At 36.3% G+C, this 17344-nt stretch overlaps 1 long non-coding RNA gene across 1 annotated transcript in view; it reads right to left on the bottom strand.

The window, feature by feature from the left end:
* Nucleotides 1-7529: 7529 nt before the first annotated feature.
* LOC143662533 (uncharacterized) overlaps nt 7530-17344 on the bottom strand; it is a 31132-nt gene continuing 21317 nt past the window's right edge. Inside the window, exons 2-4 of the long non-coding RNA XR_013165393.1 lie at nt 16043-16088; nt 10851-10902; nt 7530-10337 (exon numbers count right to left, since the gene is read on the bottom strand). This is a non-coding gene — a long non-coding RNA (uncharacterized LOC143662533). The remainder of the gene's footprint in view (nt 10338-10850; nt 10903-16042; nt 16089-17344) is intronic.

The following is a 17344-nucleotide window of genomic DNA, read 5'->3' as shown; positions in this document are numbered from 1 at the left end:
TAGACAATATTTATAACCAACAGCATATTTGAATTTTCATCCAGCATGTATCCATGAGAGTAAGTCCAAACTGGCTCCTTTCAGTGTATATTTACATGATGCCCCATATGAAAATATAGCAGAGTTCATATTATCTACTTGTTCATTTGTTGATTGGGAGATGCTGACTACCTGTGTTGAGAAGGACCACTTGAGGACCTTTGTTAATTATAAAGAAGAAAAGGTTTGGGATGCAATAGAACTGTCTGCATGATTCCTTCTTTCTATGTTTTTTTTGTTCGTTTGTTTTTCATCTTCGTATGCCTTTACTTTAATTTTTGAATAAACTTTGCTTTAAATCTTGCAACAGTTTTAAATTGACAAAAAAGTTGCAGCGGTAATAAGAGAGTTCCTATATAGCCATACCCAATTGCCACTAAGATTAACACCTTAAATTATCTTGGTGCTTTTGGAACAATTAATGAGCTGCTATTGAAGCATTATCATTAAACAAATTCCATACTTTATTCAGCTTTCCTTAGTGTTTACCTAATGCCCCTTTTTGTTGCAAGATTCCATGCAAGACATGGTATTGTATTCAGTCATCATGTGTACTCGGGCCCTTTTGGCTGTGACAATTTCTCAAAATGTCCTTGTTTTGATGACTTTCAAAGATTCAAGTAGTACTAGACAGGTATTTTGTAGGATGTCCCTCAATTTGTACGTGTCTGGCATTTTTCTCTAGCATCATAATGAGACTGAGATTATGGGTTTGGAGGAGGAAAAGCACAGAGATAAAGTTCAATTTTCTTCATATTATATCAGGGCAGATACCATCAACATGACTTATACCTGTTGATGTTGATCTTGATCACCTCAGTTAGTGTTTTCTAGTTTTTCCACTTTAAAGTAACTCTTTCCCCCCTTTTTAACATTGTACTTCTTGGAAAGAAGTGACCTTGTCCTTCCCACACTTTAGAAAACTGGATTGATTTCCATCATGCCCCAGAGGCCTTTTAAAGGCCTTTCTCAATATTCAAAGATAGATTTATGTGCTATGCTGCTCTGAGGCAGCCTGTGGGGTATATCAAGGGAAGAATACTTCAGAGATAAGCATGTTATGAACATGGCAGGCTAGGCCGGTGGCTCAAGTTTGGTCCAAGAGCCTAAGTGAGGAACCCAGTCTGGACAAAATTTATCTGATAGAATTTTCTCTGGACTCTGCCATCTGATAAATGTAAGTTTGGGAATGTGATCTGGATCCCATTTGGAGGGCAGCGTTCTGTTGACAAAAGCATCAACACCCAGTAGAAAGGGTTTCATTTGACCTTGCCACATCATTCTTCATCAGTGAGGTGTGACCAGAAAGCAAGAGTGGTTAAATTCTCCACTCTTCCTTTTTCTTGCTTCTGCATTGTATCTTACCTTTAATTAAATCAAAAGATAGGCTGTAGGATTTCTGCTAATGAGGCAGTTGGGGACAGAGAAATTCATTTAAACAATTGAAATATGTTAAAATTGTGTAACAAAAGTTAAGGAGATAAGTGAGACTGTAAAAAATTACTTGCGATAAAGGTATGTGGAATGAAATAGATACATATATATGTATTTACATATATGTATATAATTGCCTGGTTGTATTTAGCATCACATAATTGAGGAACAAATTTGACATTAAAGTAATATGAGATAACCTTCCAATTTGACATCACCACACAATTTAATTTATGCTATGGGCACGATTATATGCTTTTGGTTTTAAAAGATTGCAGAACATACATTACTAATTGAGTGAAGTTCCAATTGAGTAGCATGGGAGAAATGTCTGGAGCACTGACTTACTTATTTTACTTCCCCAACAATTCACAACTCATTTTAATTAGTAAATTTAAAAATAAGCATTAGAAAAATACAAGAGTTCTTAGGAGTTGAACATGAAGTAATAATTCCTGCTATTGTTTCAATCTTCTGTGTCTCTGGCTTGTAAGGATGACATGGAACCTGCAGTCAGAAAGTGAACCTCATCTCTCACCAAAAGGACTTGCAAGGAAAGGTGGCATAAAAGTCCCTTGGGGACCCAGGGCCCTCTTATTTAAGCTGATGATAATTTTAAGTACCCAACTAATGTAAATTAACAAAAAAGGCATGGAATTAAAGGACCCCTAAGTATTTTATGTTTAACTGAAAAGGAAAGACTTTAACATCCATAATCCTTTCTTTTATCAGGTTCAACTTCAAGCGAGCCGTCTGTATCATCTCAGGAAATCCTTGAGAAAGCCCCAAAGGGTACATACAGTGGAGTTTCCCACTTTGCAGACAAAGACCCAACCTATTGCAATAGTCATGGCTTCTCAGAAGGTTTCAGGGCCAGCAGCGGATGGAGCCACGTTTCTAACCCAGGACTAAGTCTTTCCAGGGTCTGAACATTGAGCCTCCCACCCCTGTTAGAAACAGAGGCTCAATCACTCTTTTCTGATGAAAGATACATTTTATTATTATTATTAGAAAGTGAATCAACTTCCAATAGTGGAACTTTTTCCCCCTTTCAGTTCTTTCTGAAAATTTTCAGGTAATTGTGAATTTTTGACATTTGTTCTTCAACAGGTGAAGTAAAATAACCCTGACATGGGAGGACTTATGCTTCTAAATGACTTAGGTTGTATGGGTATTTTTAGGCCTAGTATTACTATTAAGCTGTTTTTAGCAAGCAAAACAATTTTGTAGGCTGCTACCTGTCCAATTTAGTCATTACCCAATTGAAATTAATGTGTTCATCTATTAACATAATCAACATACTAATTGAGATAAATTGGGCCATAAGCTGAACTATTTATGAAAGAGGGTAGTTAATAATTTATAATTCAGTTAGATAGAAAAAATGGGTCCGTCGTTTTCAAAGGAAATATATTTTAAATTCTACTGAGTCTCAGACTTGTGAAATTAAAAAAAAAAGAGTACATGCTTTTTTCCACACACACTCGCTTTTTATTGCCTTAGTACAAAATGGCTTCTATGCCTGCCCATGTAAAAAAAACTAAAATAAAATGGCTTCTAAAGTTTCTAATCATAATTGTCCTTACATCATCAGCGATTTATAATAGTCACACTGATATCAGAAATATTAATTGACCTGTTGTTAAGGAGTTGACACTTTCTTGTTACTGTGGAGTACTCAGAACTCATTACCTGGTGAGAGGAAGAAAGGGGATGGAACACTCAACAGTTACAGAATCTGATTGCTCTGGGGCAGGAGGGAGCATTACACAGAGAGATGACTAAAAAATCAAATTGGCTGAGACTCCCTCTGTGGCATCGATTGAGCCATATGTGATAATCATATAATGCAGGGCCTCATCTGTGTATAAGTTTGTCAATAAATCACCAGCAGGGATGTATGAAGCTATGTGTTCTTATGTTCCTTGGGGCAGTCAGCTCACCTTTCAAACAGTGCCAGGGACAATGGGCATGCTCCCCGAGGCCTGTCCTTGAGAACTGCATTCCAGTTCCTTCTGGTGGAATTTTAAACACTAATGCATTCAACTTAAAATGCCACTTTCTATGGAATTAAATGGAATAAAGATGTTACCATTCCTTAAGATGACACCTCATAGGCCCAAATGTGGTTCAAAATTAACTCTCAGACAACTAGAGCATAGAGCTTGCTTTATGCCCGTGATACCCAGGAGGACATGGTTACAAATGCCATTTCCCTTCAGCAATGAAAAAGCTAAGGCAGCTAAGTCCATTTTCTGAGCTGGTATTTGGGGGACCACGAGACTGCCGGGTATGGTTTCTTTAAATTGAAGGGGACTGAGGGAGCCTTGAAGTCACACCAGAACCAGGTAAGTAGTGTGGAGGACAGCTTTATTTCCAAAATTAGAACTTTTGGACACTGTTTCTTGCCTTCCTTACAGGTTGTCTAAGTTAATGGGAAGAAATACTTTCTCATCCTACCTTGGCCAAAAGACCTGCTATGGTTTGGTTCTCTTTCATCAGGGATATTTAATGATTTCATCTTTATTTTGGATACAAAAGAACATTTTACTCTAGGAAACAATTCTGAAATTCTGACGTAATTTTCAGTACTTTGAATGTGTAAATGTATGTGAGGAGTAGGGGATGGTTAGTTTACCTGAAGAGAACTAGCACAAAAATCAGTTTTTGATATTTGAAGAAGTGAATATAAAGGGGTAAGACTCTGAAACTGCATCATAGTATAATGAAGCTTTGAGTGAATACATGTTAAGGGGGATATTATCTATAGTGTTATAAAGCACAAGAGGCTCTGAGATCTTAAACAGATATCAAGATCTACCTAAGACCTTGCTCCTTAAATTATAGACCATGGGTCAGCAGTAGCACCTGGGAGCTTCATGTCCTTTACTCCAGACCTATTGAACTGAAATCTGCAGTTTTATAAGATACTTGGGTGATTTAGAGGCATATCAGTGCCAGAGAAATACCACTTAAGAAAAATTACCACTCAACTTCAATTCAACTGTAAAAATCATGCCTAACTGACCATCTGATATAAAGCTGCACGTTGGGTGAGTCCCACTCATTTTTATATCCTACTGGTTGGGTAATATTGTGTCACTGTATACCACATGTATCCCAGCTAGTTTACTAGCTGCCAGAATGCAATATACCAGAAATGGAATGGCTTTTAAAAAGGGGGATTTAATAAATTGCTAGTTTACAGTTATAGAAGTGTCCAATCTAAGTCATCCAGGTAAAGGTCCTTAGTTCAAGAAGGCTGATGAAGCTCAGGGTTTCTCTCTCAAATGGAAGGCACATTGCAAACATGGTCAGGGTTACTCTCTCATCTGGAAAGGCACATGGCGAACACGGTGTCCTCTGCTAGCTTTCTCTCCTGGCTTCCTGTTTCATGAAGCTCCCCAGGAGGCATTTTCCTTTGTTATCTCTAAAGGTCGCTGGCTGGTGGACTCTGCTTCTCATGGTTGTGTCATTCTGCTCTCTCAGAATCTCTTTCATTCTCCAAGGTGTTTCCTCTTTTATAGGACTTCAGAAACTAATCAAGACATACCCAAATGGATGGAGACATGCCTCCAGCTAATCCAGTTTAAGAACCACTCTTGATTAAATCTCATCTCCCAGGGAGATGATCTAATTACAGTTTCAAACATACAGTGCTGAATAGGGATTAGAAGAAGTGGCTGCCTTTACAAAATGGGATTAGGATTAAAACATGGCTTTTCTGGGGTACATAAATCATTTCAAATCAGCACACCATATTATCCATCAACGGTGATAGCTTTGGTTGAGTCAGAGAAGTGTATTCCTTGCATTCATCATCATCATGCTAAGTAGAGTTTATAGAAAATGGTGAATGGTAACAGTGGCAGAAGGACAATCCTAACTTTCTCCAATCATGGCGAAAACATGTATTACTCTTTTCAGCCACAGAGTAAATATTTTCCTGCAGCTCATCAGGTACATAAGTGTCCAATATCACCCCTTTTATGCCTCCTACATCAGCAGGAAGATAGGATTAAGAGTGGGACACACTCGGATCTGGCACAAGCCCATAATTCACATAAACAGGCCTTTTAATGATTGCTGCACATTGGATTTGCTATGATATATATGTACATACATTCCCTAAGTGGACAACTGGTCACAATAGTAAGGAGAAATGCTCCTACTTTTATCAGCTGCATTATTATCACTATAACTAGTATCAGTAGCTGTTCTTCATCTGTTCCTTTATCTAAATGCTAAGTGCTTTATGCATTATCTCATTTAATCCTTTAAACCACCCTCAGCCTCTTGTCAGCCAATCCAGTGCTGATGAGATGGGGTCATGCATAAATTAAGCCTGGTGGCAAGAGTGAAGCCTCTGCAGGGACAACACATCAATAGGCTCCTTCATAGTATGGGTGATTTGATTACAGCCACTGCCTAATATCCATCAGCCAGTGACAAAGAATAAGGCTGTTCATGAAATGGCCCCATCTCTTGAGAAGACCAACTGGGAATTTGGTGGTAAGTTGGCTATTTTAGACATCTTCCACCTTAAAAGTGGAAATAATTCATCTTGATTGAGATGGGACAAATATTCTGGATATGGGTTTTCCTTTCCTTCCAGCATAACTTTCTAAGACTTCCTAAGGCTGTACATGTAAAACTCTTCATAGGCCAAAGCTGTTCAGAAAAATCTGGGGTTTCAAGATTTGTCAGTGGATTAACACAAATGTCCCATTCCAGGTGTCAGTGTTCCTCCTACACCTCCTCACATTAGCTTAGCATATTAGGAACTGGGCATTCAAACTTGTCTGGATTCTTTTCTTTTCCTGTCCTCTAGATACAGAAGATGAGATTCTCTTTATTTTCACTGAGGAGGTCCAGTGACTATAGGTTGAATTGGTGTTTAATCATCTTTAACTTTCAGCTCTCTTTTTCCAGTGCACTGATGACCCCCAGCAGCAACAGCCAGTTCCATAGTCTTTAGTATTACTTTCCCCAGAACTACCCAGCACCCCCAATGCGGTCCCTACCCCCATGACCTCATCCCACACATTAGTCATGAAAGTATGGTCAATTGCACTGTTACCATCAGGCAGGAGTTATCAGTGCTCCATTTCCCACAGGGATGGTAGCCTCATTACCAGCTAACCAACAGGTGATCTACCTTCAAAATACCATTTTAGGGTCTGCATCCTTGGAATAGTAGTGGCCTCAATTCTCATAAGCTGAGTTTCCTGAGAAATGGATCTTGATGAAAATTTGCATGCTGGGAGTTAATTGCAGATAGTTCCTGTGGAGGTACAAGACAGAAGCAGAAATGGAAAGAGGAAGAAGCTGGACTTTGGAAATGGGGTGACTCTTTTGGGTTGCTCTGAATTGAGACAAGGATGCACACTTTTATGCACTTATGTTCCCCAAGGAAGGGGGTGAAAGCTTGGGTGATGCCACTACCTTTGCCCAAGGACAATTCCTTGAAATGAGCTCAGCTGTGAGTTGAGTTGTCATCATCAGTGATCAGCTTTATCAGTGCCGATCCTAGAGGAAGACCTAGACATTGCACCATGCATCCAACAGATGGCTGGGACTCACTACCATTTCATTTGTCATTTATTTACATTGTCTTGGTAAAAAAATACATATCTAAATGAAACAAAGATTGAATAGTGCTTAAACAAAAGATGCTCAAGACTGGAGAAATTTCCTTAAGCAACACTTTTCTACTTCTTTTAGGTAATAAAACCTTTATTTTCAAAGAAAACCTAATGTGAAATGACTGCTCATAGAATCAACATGATTCTATTGAAGATACTGTTTGGGCAAAGGTTTCAGCCACCTACCATTGGTGCTCCTGCAGGGAATATGGCAATAAATCCCTGTAATCCAGGAATAAATTGAACCACATTTGAAAAGTGACTTACTTGATACAAATAACACACCAAAGTCACAATTGGATTCATAGACTTTATTTCTACCAAAGGATGTGGAAAATTAAATCATACCAAGGCAACATTGACTTGTGCTTATTTCCAGAAGGAGGGGTTAGACCTAAAATGCCCATGACACTTTTGTTTTGTTTTGTTTTGTTTTTGCCAGACAGATGCATTTTTAGGCCAAAGTGCGTAGTAAGAATATGTGGGTTTTGCATTGCTTAGGCAAGGTTCTACTTGTTTCATTAATGTGGTTGAAAATGGTCATTCAGCTTCTGGAGAAAACAGTCGGAAATAGGAAGCTCACAATCACACACACACACACACCAAGAAACAGTCTATTCCGCTCTGGGATTGTTATACATCTAATGAAAATGTTTTCTTATACCTTGTCAACATTAATCTCCATGGAGTTTTTAACCTTGAATGCTTATTCTATTCTTGGGAATTACAAAGAATAAGTTGTGTACCTTTCCATGTGCCACTGCTTTAGGCAAAAGAATAGACCTATAATCCCCTTAAGTCTTATACCAGCTAACCAACCATTTTAACCTCACCTGATGTGTCATAGTTTCCAAATCCCTTTCTATTCTGTAAACCATTTTGTGAATAGATTGGCATTTTTAAAAATATAGTCTTTGGAATATTCATCCCATAAACAATCCAGGAAAAATTGTTATTAGTTATGCTAGAGTCATTCTTTGGAAATTCAACCAGAATTCTGGCATATCTAAGAACTCCTCCCTACTAACCTATTTAAATTTGTTTAGCCTATCACCTTCCAAAAGTTATTTTGAAGTAATTCCTAGAACTAGTAGTATGCAATACACATTTTGTGAAATGCTATTTCTCCCAAAATACGAAGTCTATCTAGTATTTTTCTACATTATTAATATCATCCTTGCAGGCAACTAAAGCCTTTGAGGATTTTCACATTAATTTGCTAATCTCAGGTTCCCTATTTTATGTGCCTGATTTTTGTGATTCTTTGCCATATTGTTTTCTGTGGTTAAATGTATCTTTCCTGTGGTGGAGTAAGTAGGTTTACTAACAAGTTTTAATGTTTTCAAGACTTTTTTTTATCTTGATATTTACTTCCTATGTATTATCTTCCCTTCCTGTTTTCATTATTCTCCAAGTTTTTTAAATACCATTTGTGCCTTTTATTCAAGTTGTCGATAACATTTTTATAGATGTTAGTCAAAACCAATGCCTCTGTGTAAACCTTTCTAGGGAGCACTCCAGGTAGTACAAACTTACACGTTCAACCTCATCTGAGCTTCATTTTTCTACTGCCACAAACTTCCAGGGCTTCCAAATGCACAGGCCATGTGTCTCTATCTTGTATTCAGAATGTGACAATAGACTTCAAGATGTTTTCCAATTGGTATATCTTCTATATACATGTTATTTTGCTGATACAGAACTATTTATTAATTAACCTTATCACGCTAGGTATTTTTTTCTTAACTCCTGGGTTCTAATATGATTCAGGTACAAAGCATTTGGCTTGGTATTCTTTAATTACAAAGTCTAGGAAAGCATCATATCAAACATATGTAATGCTGTATCAGCAACATTCAAGTATGTTTTAAAGTGGGTGAGAGATTCAAATGGTGGAAAAATCTCTTTTTAAAGTATCACTGCTTCATTTACTCAGGCTGCTGATAACAAGATTCAGGAAAAGGGAACATAGCCAGAGGCATCATTACTTGTTGCTGATTGGTGAGCATGTGACTGATAGACCATGATACGTTCTTATTTGGGGGCATAACATGAACAATTATACAGATTGGCAAGAATGGGAATTTTGTATTCGTACTCTCACTCAAAAATATGCTCAAAGGAAGATGTCTTTTCCAGGCACTTGATGGGATAGTGTGCCAATCTCCAGTTATATCATCCCACTGCATCCAGCCATATGTGGAATCCAAAAAGCACAGCAACTCCGTCTTCACGCCAGCCTTCATCTCTCACTCTGATGAGGCATAAAAGGGAATTAAAGTCTGTAGCTTGGCAGGTTCCAGGGTAGAAAATTAAAAGCCCTTGGTCAGGCAGTGTCTCTGCAAAACTGAAGATTCCGTCACTGAAACAGCCGGTGGGCTCAGGAGCTGCTACATATTAGCAAGTCTAGCTAGGGCTTCAGAGACAAGCTTGAAAGCATTAGATTAAATTCAAAGTCAGTTTGGAGCCTACCACTACTAATACCTGGCATTTACTGCAAACTTAAAAGTTTATGGATTAGATATTATAAAAATGAAAAATATTAACTATTTTGTTTTTTATAACTCTTTGAGACAGCTTAAAACAGCAGATGAGGACACCAAGAGTTAGAGGGAAGTAAAAATGTGTTTAATTACTACATTTTTTTCCCTCTCTCTCTTTCTTTTCTTCTCTTTTATACTACAAGACTTTTATACATGGTGAGGCTAAAATCGTCATCCAACTCTGCTTGACACCAGGTTTTTACTTGTTACTTGACCTAATCTCTGCAATACAAAAAAAAAAAAATCTGCAACCAACCAATGAAAAGTTTAGTGAGTATCTAGAGCTGTTGTAACAAAGGGCCACGATTGGGTAGTTTAAACAGCAAAAACTCCTTGTCTTACAGTTTGGGTGGCTGGAAGTCTAAGGTCAGTGTGTCGGCAGGGTCTTGCTTCCTTCAAAGTCTGTAGGGTTGTGGAGGTGGTTTGCGGGGAAAGCAGTTCTTTGGCTCGGGGTGTAACTCCATCTCTGTCTGTGGCTCGCGGCTGTCTTCTCTCTCTTCCTAGCTGTGATCAAATGTCCTCTTTTTATAAACTCAGATTGGATTAGGGCCCGCTCTTCTCCACAATGATGGCATTTTAACTTCCGTAATACCATCTTTAAGGATAGCATTCAGATGTGCTGGAGATAAGAACATCAATGTACCATTTTGGGGGCAGAATTCAATCTATAACAGTGCTGAATGGAAAAACAAAACAAAACCTTGGTTAAAATAAATGCATTCTTCCCAGTGCCTGCCTACGCAAAAAAAAAAAAAAAAAAAAAGATGATATAAAGTAAAAATAAATCATTCATTTCATAAGAATAATCATGAAAGTTTAAATTTATAATTTAAATAAATGCTTATTTTAATTTTTTCTTTCAGGGAATCCTCACTATATATTAAATATTCTGAAATTGAACTTGAAGGTTTATTTGTTTGCTTTTGTGAGTACATTTTTGTGCTGACCATATTTGGCAAAAGCCAAGAAAAATGGTTTGTATCATGATTTCCAAAGCAGGGTTCCCTGGACACCCATGATGCAATCTCCCAACTCCTTCTTTACAATCTCTGCCCTTTCTGGTGCCTTCAAAGCCTGAGATGATGAGGGGAGGAGTGAGGGAGGGAAGAAGAATCATTATGGTGGGGACAATGAGCTTGTGCATTTACTAGGCACCAGGCACTGTATTGAGCACTTTGAATACATTTACCCTTTAATTCTTAAAACAAACCAGTGAGGAAAATCTTGATGTTCACCCCATCCTACAAGAAGAAAAAACAAGGTTTAGACAAATGCAGCAGTGGGACTCAGGGCTCAAAGCTATCAAGTGGTCATAGCCCTAGAGCCTTTCTTTACTAAGCCTTTTATTTATTTATTGCAATACTTCATCCAGGCATGTTGCTAGTGAGGATGGGAGGGAAAGGGCTTAGATATAGCGGTGCTCAGTGGCAGAATTCTTATTCCTGGAGCCTGCCTACGCCAAAAAAAGAAAAAAAAACCAATATCATGCTTCAGTTTCGATGTGTTTATGGTACATCCCGGGAGCTGCACACTCACTGTAAATGAGCTTGAATACTGAGTTCTACTGAATGTAGGTACTTTCTGCCTCATGGCAATAACTTAAACTGCATTCAGCCATGTTCCAAGAAAGAGATCCACAGTTCATTATTTTAGCAGAGTAAGTCATCACAGACATTACTTTTAAGAATAAATCATCCACATTTTTATAACCTTTACCTTGTGAACATATTTCCCTATTCTGAAAGGCACTGACATATTGATTGAGGACACTTTTTAAGATTTTAAGGCAGAAAAAATGAGAAGTTATGTACTAAAACCATTATGTACTAAAGCTGTAAACATGCAAATAATTTTCACAAGGCAGCTATTTTATAAATTACTAAACATTAAGAATATTTTGATTGTATAACTAAATAGCTTTTACAATGAGACCATGTGATTGTACAAATCTTGTGTCTGATACTTCCTTTATCCAGGGTATGATCAGATAAGTAAAAAAAAAATAGGACCAAAAATAAATAAATAATGGAGGAGAGGGGATAAGGGGTAAAAATAAATTGGGCAGGTTGAAATATTAGGGGTCAATGAGAAGGAAGGGTAACAATTTGGGATGTATGAGATTTTTCATTTTTCTTTTTTATTTCTTTTACTGTAGTGATGCAAATGTTCTAAAAATGACCATGGTGATGAATACACAACTACACGGTAATTAAAAAAAACATATACATATATAGCCATATAAAGTTGAAAGTTATAATTACAATTTTATGACAATGTACATATGTTATTCTTCAATACAAGTTTACTTTAAAATTTAAGAAATTCTATTACCCTGGCCAAAAAAAAAATTAAAATTAAAAAAATGAGAATATCTTGAAATTATCATTGATACTCAATTTTCCTAGCAGAAAATTAACCTTAACTTTGTACACAATCCCAAGCATTGCTACTGTCCTGAACATTTGCAAAGATTCTAAGTAGAAGGAGTTACTAATCTATTTAAGGCTCTCACATTTACATTTACCTATGCTTACAAAATAATACAAATTGAGAACAAACAAGTAAAACCCTGCTCTCTTTGAGCCAGTACTCAGTGTAACTTTACAATCAGCATTCCCAGTATTTTGACAATCTACCTTTTGCTGCTTCTTTGCTTGCTGCACTTCACTTCAGCCATAAAACAAAAGATAATGTATTCTGTCAACAGAATGAAATAATGCAACCAGCTAATAGAGTCTGAAATGTTTACAAACCCATAAATGAAGACTGCATCATTAATATGAATGAATATAATCAAATGTCTTCATGATAATTGCTACATACATAGCATAGCACCACCTAACTATTTTTAGTACATTAGTTGCAGGTTTTATAGTCATGGAAAACAATCAATGCTTACAAGTACTAATTTTCATGTTGCAAAGAATGCTCTTTTAAAGTCTTTCCATATCCGTATTAAGGCTTCTGTCAGGCAGTTATCACAAGTGCTTACGGTTCCTTCTGAATTCTAGACAGACTTTACATTATAACATGCAATCTAGTTTAGCTATTTTGAAAAGCAGTCAATTTAGAAAAACTACCTATCAAGCTGTCAACACAGCCAAGTTCCTTCACATTCTCTGCTACACATAAGCCATGACTTGGGACATGAGACATGATATCACATAGCAGGGATGAAGAAACAGGATTTGCTGGGGCAGGGGAAGTATTCAAGGCTGGGTCAGCAAGAAGAGATGAGAAGCTACAGTTCTCATGTTGTGGACAGGATACATGGTCAAAATCACCCTTCCAGGAAGGTCTTATTTCCCCGCATTTAGTGCTAGCAGCCTTCAGCTCTCAGCTCTACAGGGATTGCTGAAGGTGCTGACAGCCCCCTCAACAAATAGCAGGCCTTTCCTGGACCATCATACTTAATCACTAGTGCCAGCAGGATTTGGGGTATGACAGGAGTTATCTGGGGCATCGAGCTGCCGAGTGCCTGGAGACTTCAGCACCCGTGGAAAATTCATATCCTCTTACATGGAATATCCTGAGCTTGTGTGGAATCCTGAGCTTGGGTGAGCTCCAGAGGTGCCCCTGGTCCCAACCAAGTGATTGTTCAGTCAATTCACAGTGTATTTATCTATCTCTTTATCTGTCTGTCTCTGTCTATCTTTATTCTTTATCTATCTTTCTCATCTATTATCTATCTTTTGATATGTAAATGTAGATAATATTCACTACATCTGAGTACCTGAGAATGAAAACCTGAGAATGAAATGAAATGGTAATAAAAATACAAAAATTTATGAGATGAAGATTATTTTGATAACTAACAATTTTGTATAAAATATGTATACATATACAATACATATAGGCTAATAATTGATGGCTTAACATCAAGTATCAAGGATTACTTATGAAATATTCTATGATATTTACGAACTAAACAATATATTTTTCTGAGAACATAACTCTTGTCTTGAGACTAGTAATGTATTCTTTAGTATTAATGTCTTTCCTAACATTTGACCTCCATTTCAATGAGTGATTTCATATTATTTATTAATTTGTTGCAAATATGATTCAATTATTATAGACTATCTTCAGAAAACCATGGCCAAATGTAAATTATAAAAATAAATTATGGGTGGCTCAGTGGCAGAGTTCTCACCGGCCATGCCGGAGACCCGGGTTTGATTCCTAGAGCCTGCCCATGTCAAAAATAAAATAAAATAAAGTAAAGTAAAAATAAAAAACAAATTATGAGCCATCCCTTATTTGACCTCATCTGCCTGAACTCTGGATTTTATGGTACACTGCTATATATAACAACTCTAGCTTCCTGGTCCACAGGTCTGATTTCCCAAATGTTTTATTGCATCTTCCATTGATGATAGGTAAACATTTATTTTAAATAAATTTGCAAACAAAACAAAAAAAAACTGTGGTTTAAGTGGGGAGAGAGAGTAAAGGCATCATAAAAATCAGAAACCTGGGCCTGGGGCCCTTGAGTCCTTATATAAATTTCTGACAGCATTTTGTGACCTTGGGCAGTAGGCAATTAGGAGCTCTTACTTTCTTCTTGGATCCTCCATAGGCAATTCAATTTACTGTCTGGTTTAGCAAATAGTAAACACAACCACAAAGGAAAGAAATCAGACTTTACATTATGAATTACATATCAGACTTCTGTTTTACATTAACAATGCATGGAGAAAAGAATAATTATGCATGGCTTTGTCTTCAAAATAAAAAAAATGTATCTATTGGGACATTCTTTAGAATTGTTCAAAAAGAAAATGTTCTTCCCTCTATTTTTTAAAGTATTAACAAGGGAAATGATTTCTGACTACCTTGTTACTATAGAAAACTATATTTTCAGCAGGAAAGAAATGGGATTGCTTTCATTACTTTAATTGTATGACAGTTTCCCCAATGCAAAAAAAAAAAATGACTTTGGAGGTTTAAAAAGACACTCATATATAATGAAAACTCCTTGTAACGTTACAAATGCAAATGATGTTGTCTTACCTTTCAAAAAGAAGAGAAACTTTCTGTAGCTACTCTGCATAAAATATTGTGACACTGGATAATTTAACTTTTGAGGTATTTTATCCATAATAGAATTTTTTCTGAGATAGTTACTGATAACCCAACTGTATTCATTCATATTTACTGTTTGGTTTTGTCGAATGCATAAATGATTTGCCTAATTGTGTAATGAAGTGTATTCCAACTTTTCTCTATGTACTCTAAGCATTTGCTTTTTGAATGAAGTGGATGAGTTATGTAAAATCTGCAATTTTTGTGCAATGAAGTAAAATGCTACCACCAGAACTGTTCTGGTATTTAACCACAAGAAAAATATTTAGATGAGTGCAGGTATCTGTTCTATGCTTGCAACCTCACTTTTCTTTTTTAGATATTGTTTTTATTAGAACACAGTAGCAATGAAAGAGTAAATTGTAAACATTCATCACTTAAGCATTGCATTAATTGATTTTCTTATATAGAGCACTTTGCATACTCAGTGATATATGTAAGAACCAAAGAAAACTGAAAGGTTATTACTGTTCACTCATTATAGATCTCTCCTGAGAGTTTTTTTTTTTTTTTTTAAGCTCTGGAACACAGTACATTAGTAGGAAAGTCCTCAGTGAACATTCTTTAGATATATCCTACGGGGCTAAAAGAGACGGAGAACCTTGTGCATGCAAGCATGTGCATGCTTTTACTTACTGCAAGGATATAAAGTCTACCTGGTCTTTATGTACAGCCTGCCATTCTCAAAACAAGGTAAATAACCACTGGGTTTAGGAGGTGGCAATTGTCTCCCAATTTTAATCTTTCATAACATAAATAGATATTTAGTGGGAACAGCTGTATACCTTTTATTTTATTAAGTTGGCTGTTGAAGAAATAGCATCTATAAGAGCTTTTGGGTTACAAATGGGTTTAGATGAATATATGACTTGACTCTACATAAATGGATTTTCATTTGGATTTGAAGATTCTGTTAAATGCTTAATAGGTGCACCACTGAATTGAAAATTTTAAGTATCTATTAGTAATTGATGGATATTAGGCCTAAAATGCCACATACAACTTAGTCTGTGCCTCTCATCTTGTTAGCTAACTATGTCAAATATGATAACCATCTTTTAAAATGTCACTCTGATACAGAATCTGTAAAGGCGAGGTTGAATAGTGGAAACTCTTAAGTTCATATACTCAGATTGAGGGTGATGTTGATCAATGTAGAATACAGTAGCTGAAAATGGGAAGTCCTTAGGTTTTAATTTCAGATCCCTCTTCTCTCCTATGACCTTGGGCAATTCACTTCCTTCATTTTTCCTCTGCTTTATAATTTATTTAAAAAGGTACAATTTCTCTACTTACAGAGTTACAGCTCTTTTTAGAAGCACTTTGAAGGAAGAAATATTGCCTAAATGGAAAGAATAATACCGTTACTAACACACAAATGCAATAAACACTCTTAACTGAAAGACAAGTGTCTGGTGCATAACCTGTATGGAATATGAAACTTAGTTGACTTAACTTTTGGTCACATTTTTTCTAGCGAATATTACAACAAGCATAAAATGTCAGGGCACAAATTTATGTTGTGGCAGGTCAGTGTTCAGTATTATGCTACTTAATCAGTGGTTTATTTTCCAGCAAACTGATTCCTTTATAACAGAGTCCAAGGAGATGAAGACATTGATCGCCTAAAGAGCTATTGTCAGATCTATCTATGGAAAAGGCTATTATTTTGGCCTTATTGACTATTAGCAATTTTAAGAACCATTGTTTGCACTTCTGGCTATTTTTTTTTCAATACCCACAACAAGAAAGAAAGGGTGGAGTCCAAAGGGGTTGGAAATGATGAAAGATGTAAAATTCAGCCTCAGGGTAGCAGAAATGACAGTTTGTCTGATATAAAAGAACAGAGAGAAAAACTCTAAAAATTGTTTCCATATGGGGAATTTTCCTGCTTATGATCCTGAATCAACAACAAAACAAATTATGACATTATCTTTGATATCTTCTGATTAAGAAATCAATAAAGTTCATAATTCATCTAAAAAATAGAGAGTGAAATCAGAATATTAAATCAGGGAAAAATGGAAAAATGTCTAAGACCATCAGTCCTTGTTTTGAGGATGAAAATTTGAACATTATGAGTTTAATGATTTCCCCAAGATTTAAGCTTTATAATAAAATCATATGTATTTGGGTAAACTTAAAATTATCTAAAAGATTTTCTCATGTGAAATAATTTGCTCCATAGCAGTGCAGGGTGTGTGTGTATGTGTATGTGTATGTGTGAAGCTGTATGTATATATTCATACTTATTTATATACCGACATATGTATCTTTCCGGCAACTATAAGAGAAACATATGTTTTAGTTGTCAAGTATAACATTCCTCCAATATTTCTATAATATTTTTTAAACTCACATTTGAGATTGAGGATATCAGTGCTTTACAATCCACTCTAAGATTAAAAATCTCTATCTGGAAAACAAACCAAAATCCATAATCCCTTAATAGTCAGTACCGGATTGAGAGTAAGTGGCTCCTCTTAAGTATCTTCACACTGAGCCAATACACATTTAACAGGCAGAAAGCATTTAGTTGAATCTGCTATATTTATGTTCAATGGAATGCCCAAAAGGTAGAGGTAGAAAAAATAATGA

This window comes from Tamandua tetradactyla, chromosome 18 (genome assembly GCF_023851605.1).
Source record: "Tamandua tetradactyla isolate mTamTet1 chromosome 18, mTamTet1.pri, whole genome shotgun sequence".
Lineage (NCBI taxonomy): Eukaryota > Metazoa > Chordata > Mammalia > Pilosa > Myrmecophagidae > Tamandua > Tamandua tetradactyla.
The sequence above is the reverse complement of the archived record's forward strand: the minus strand, read 5'-3'. Positions and strand labels throughout refer to the sequence as shown.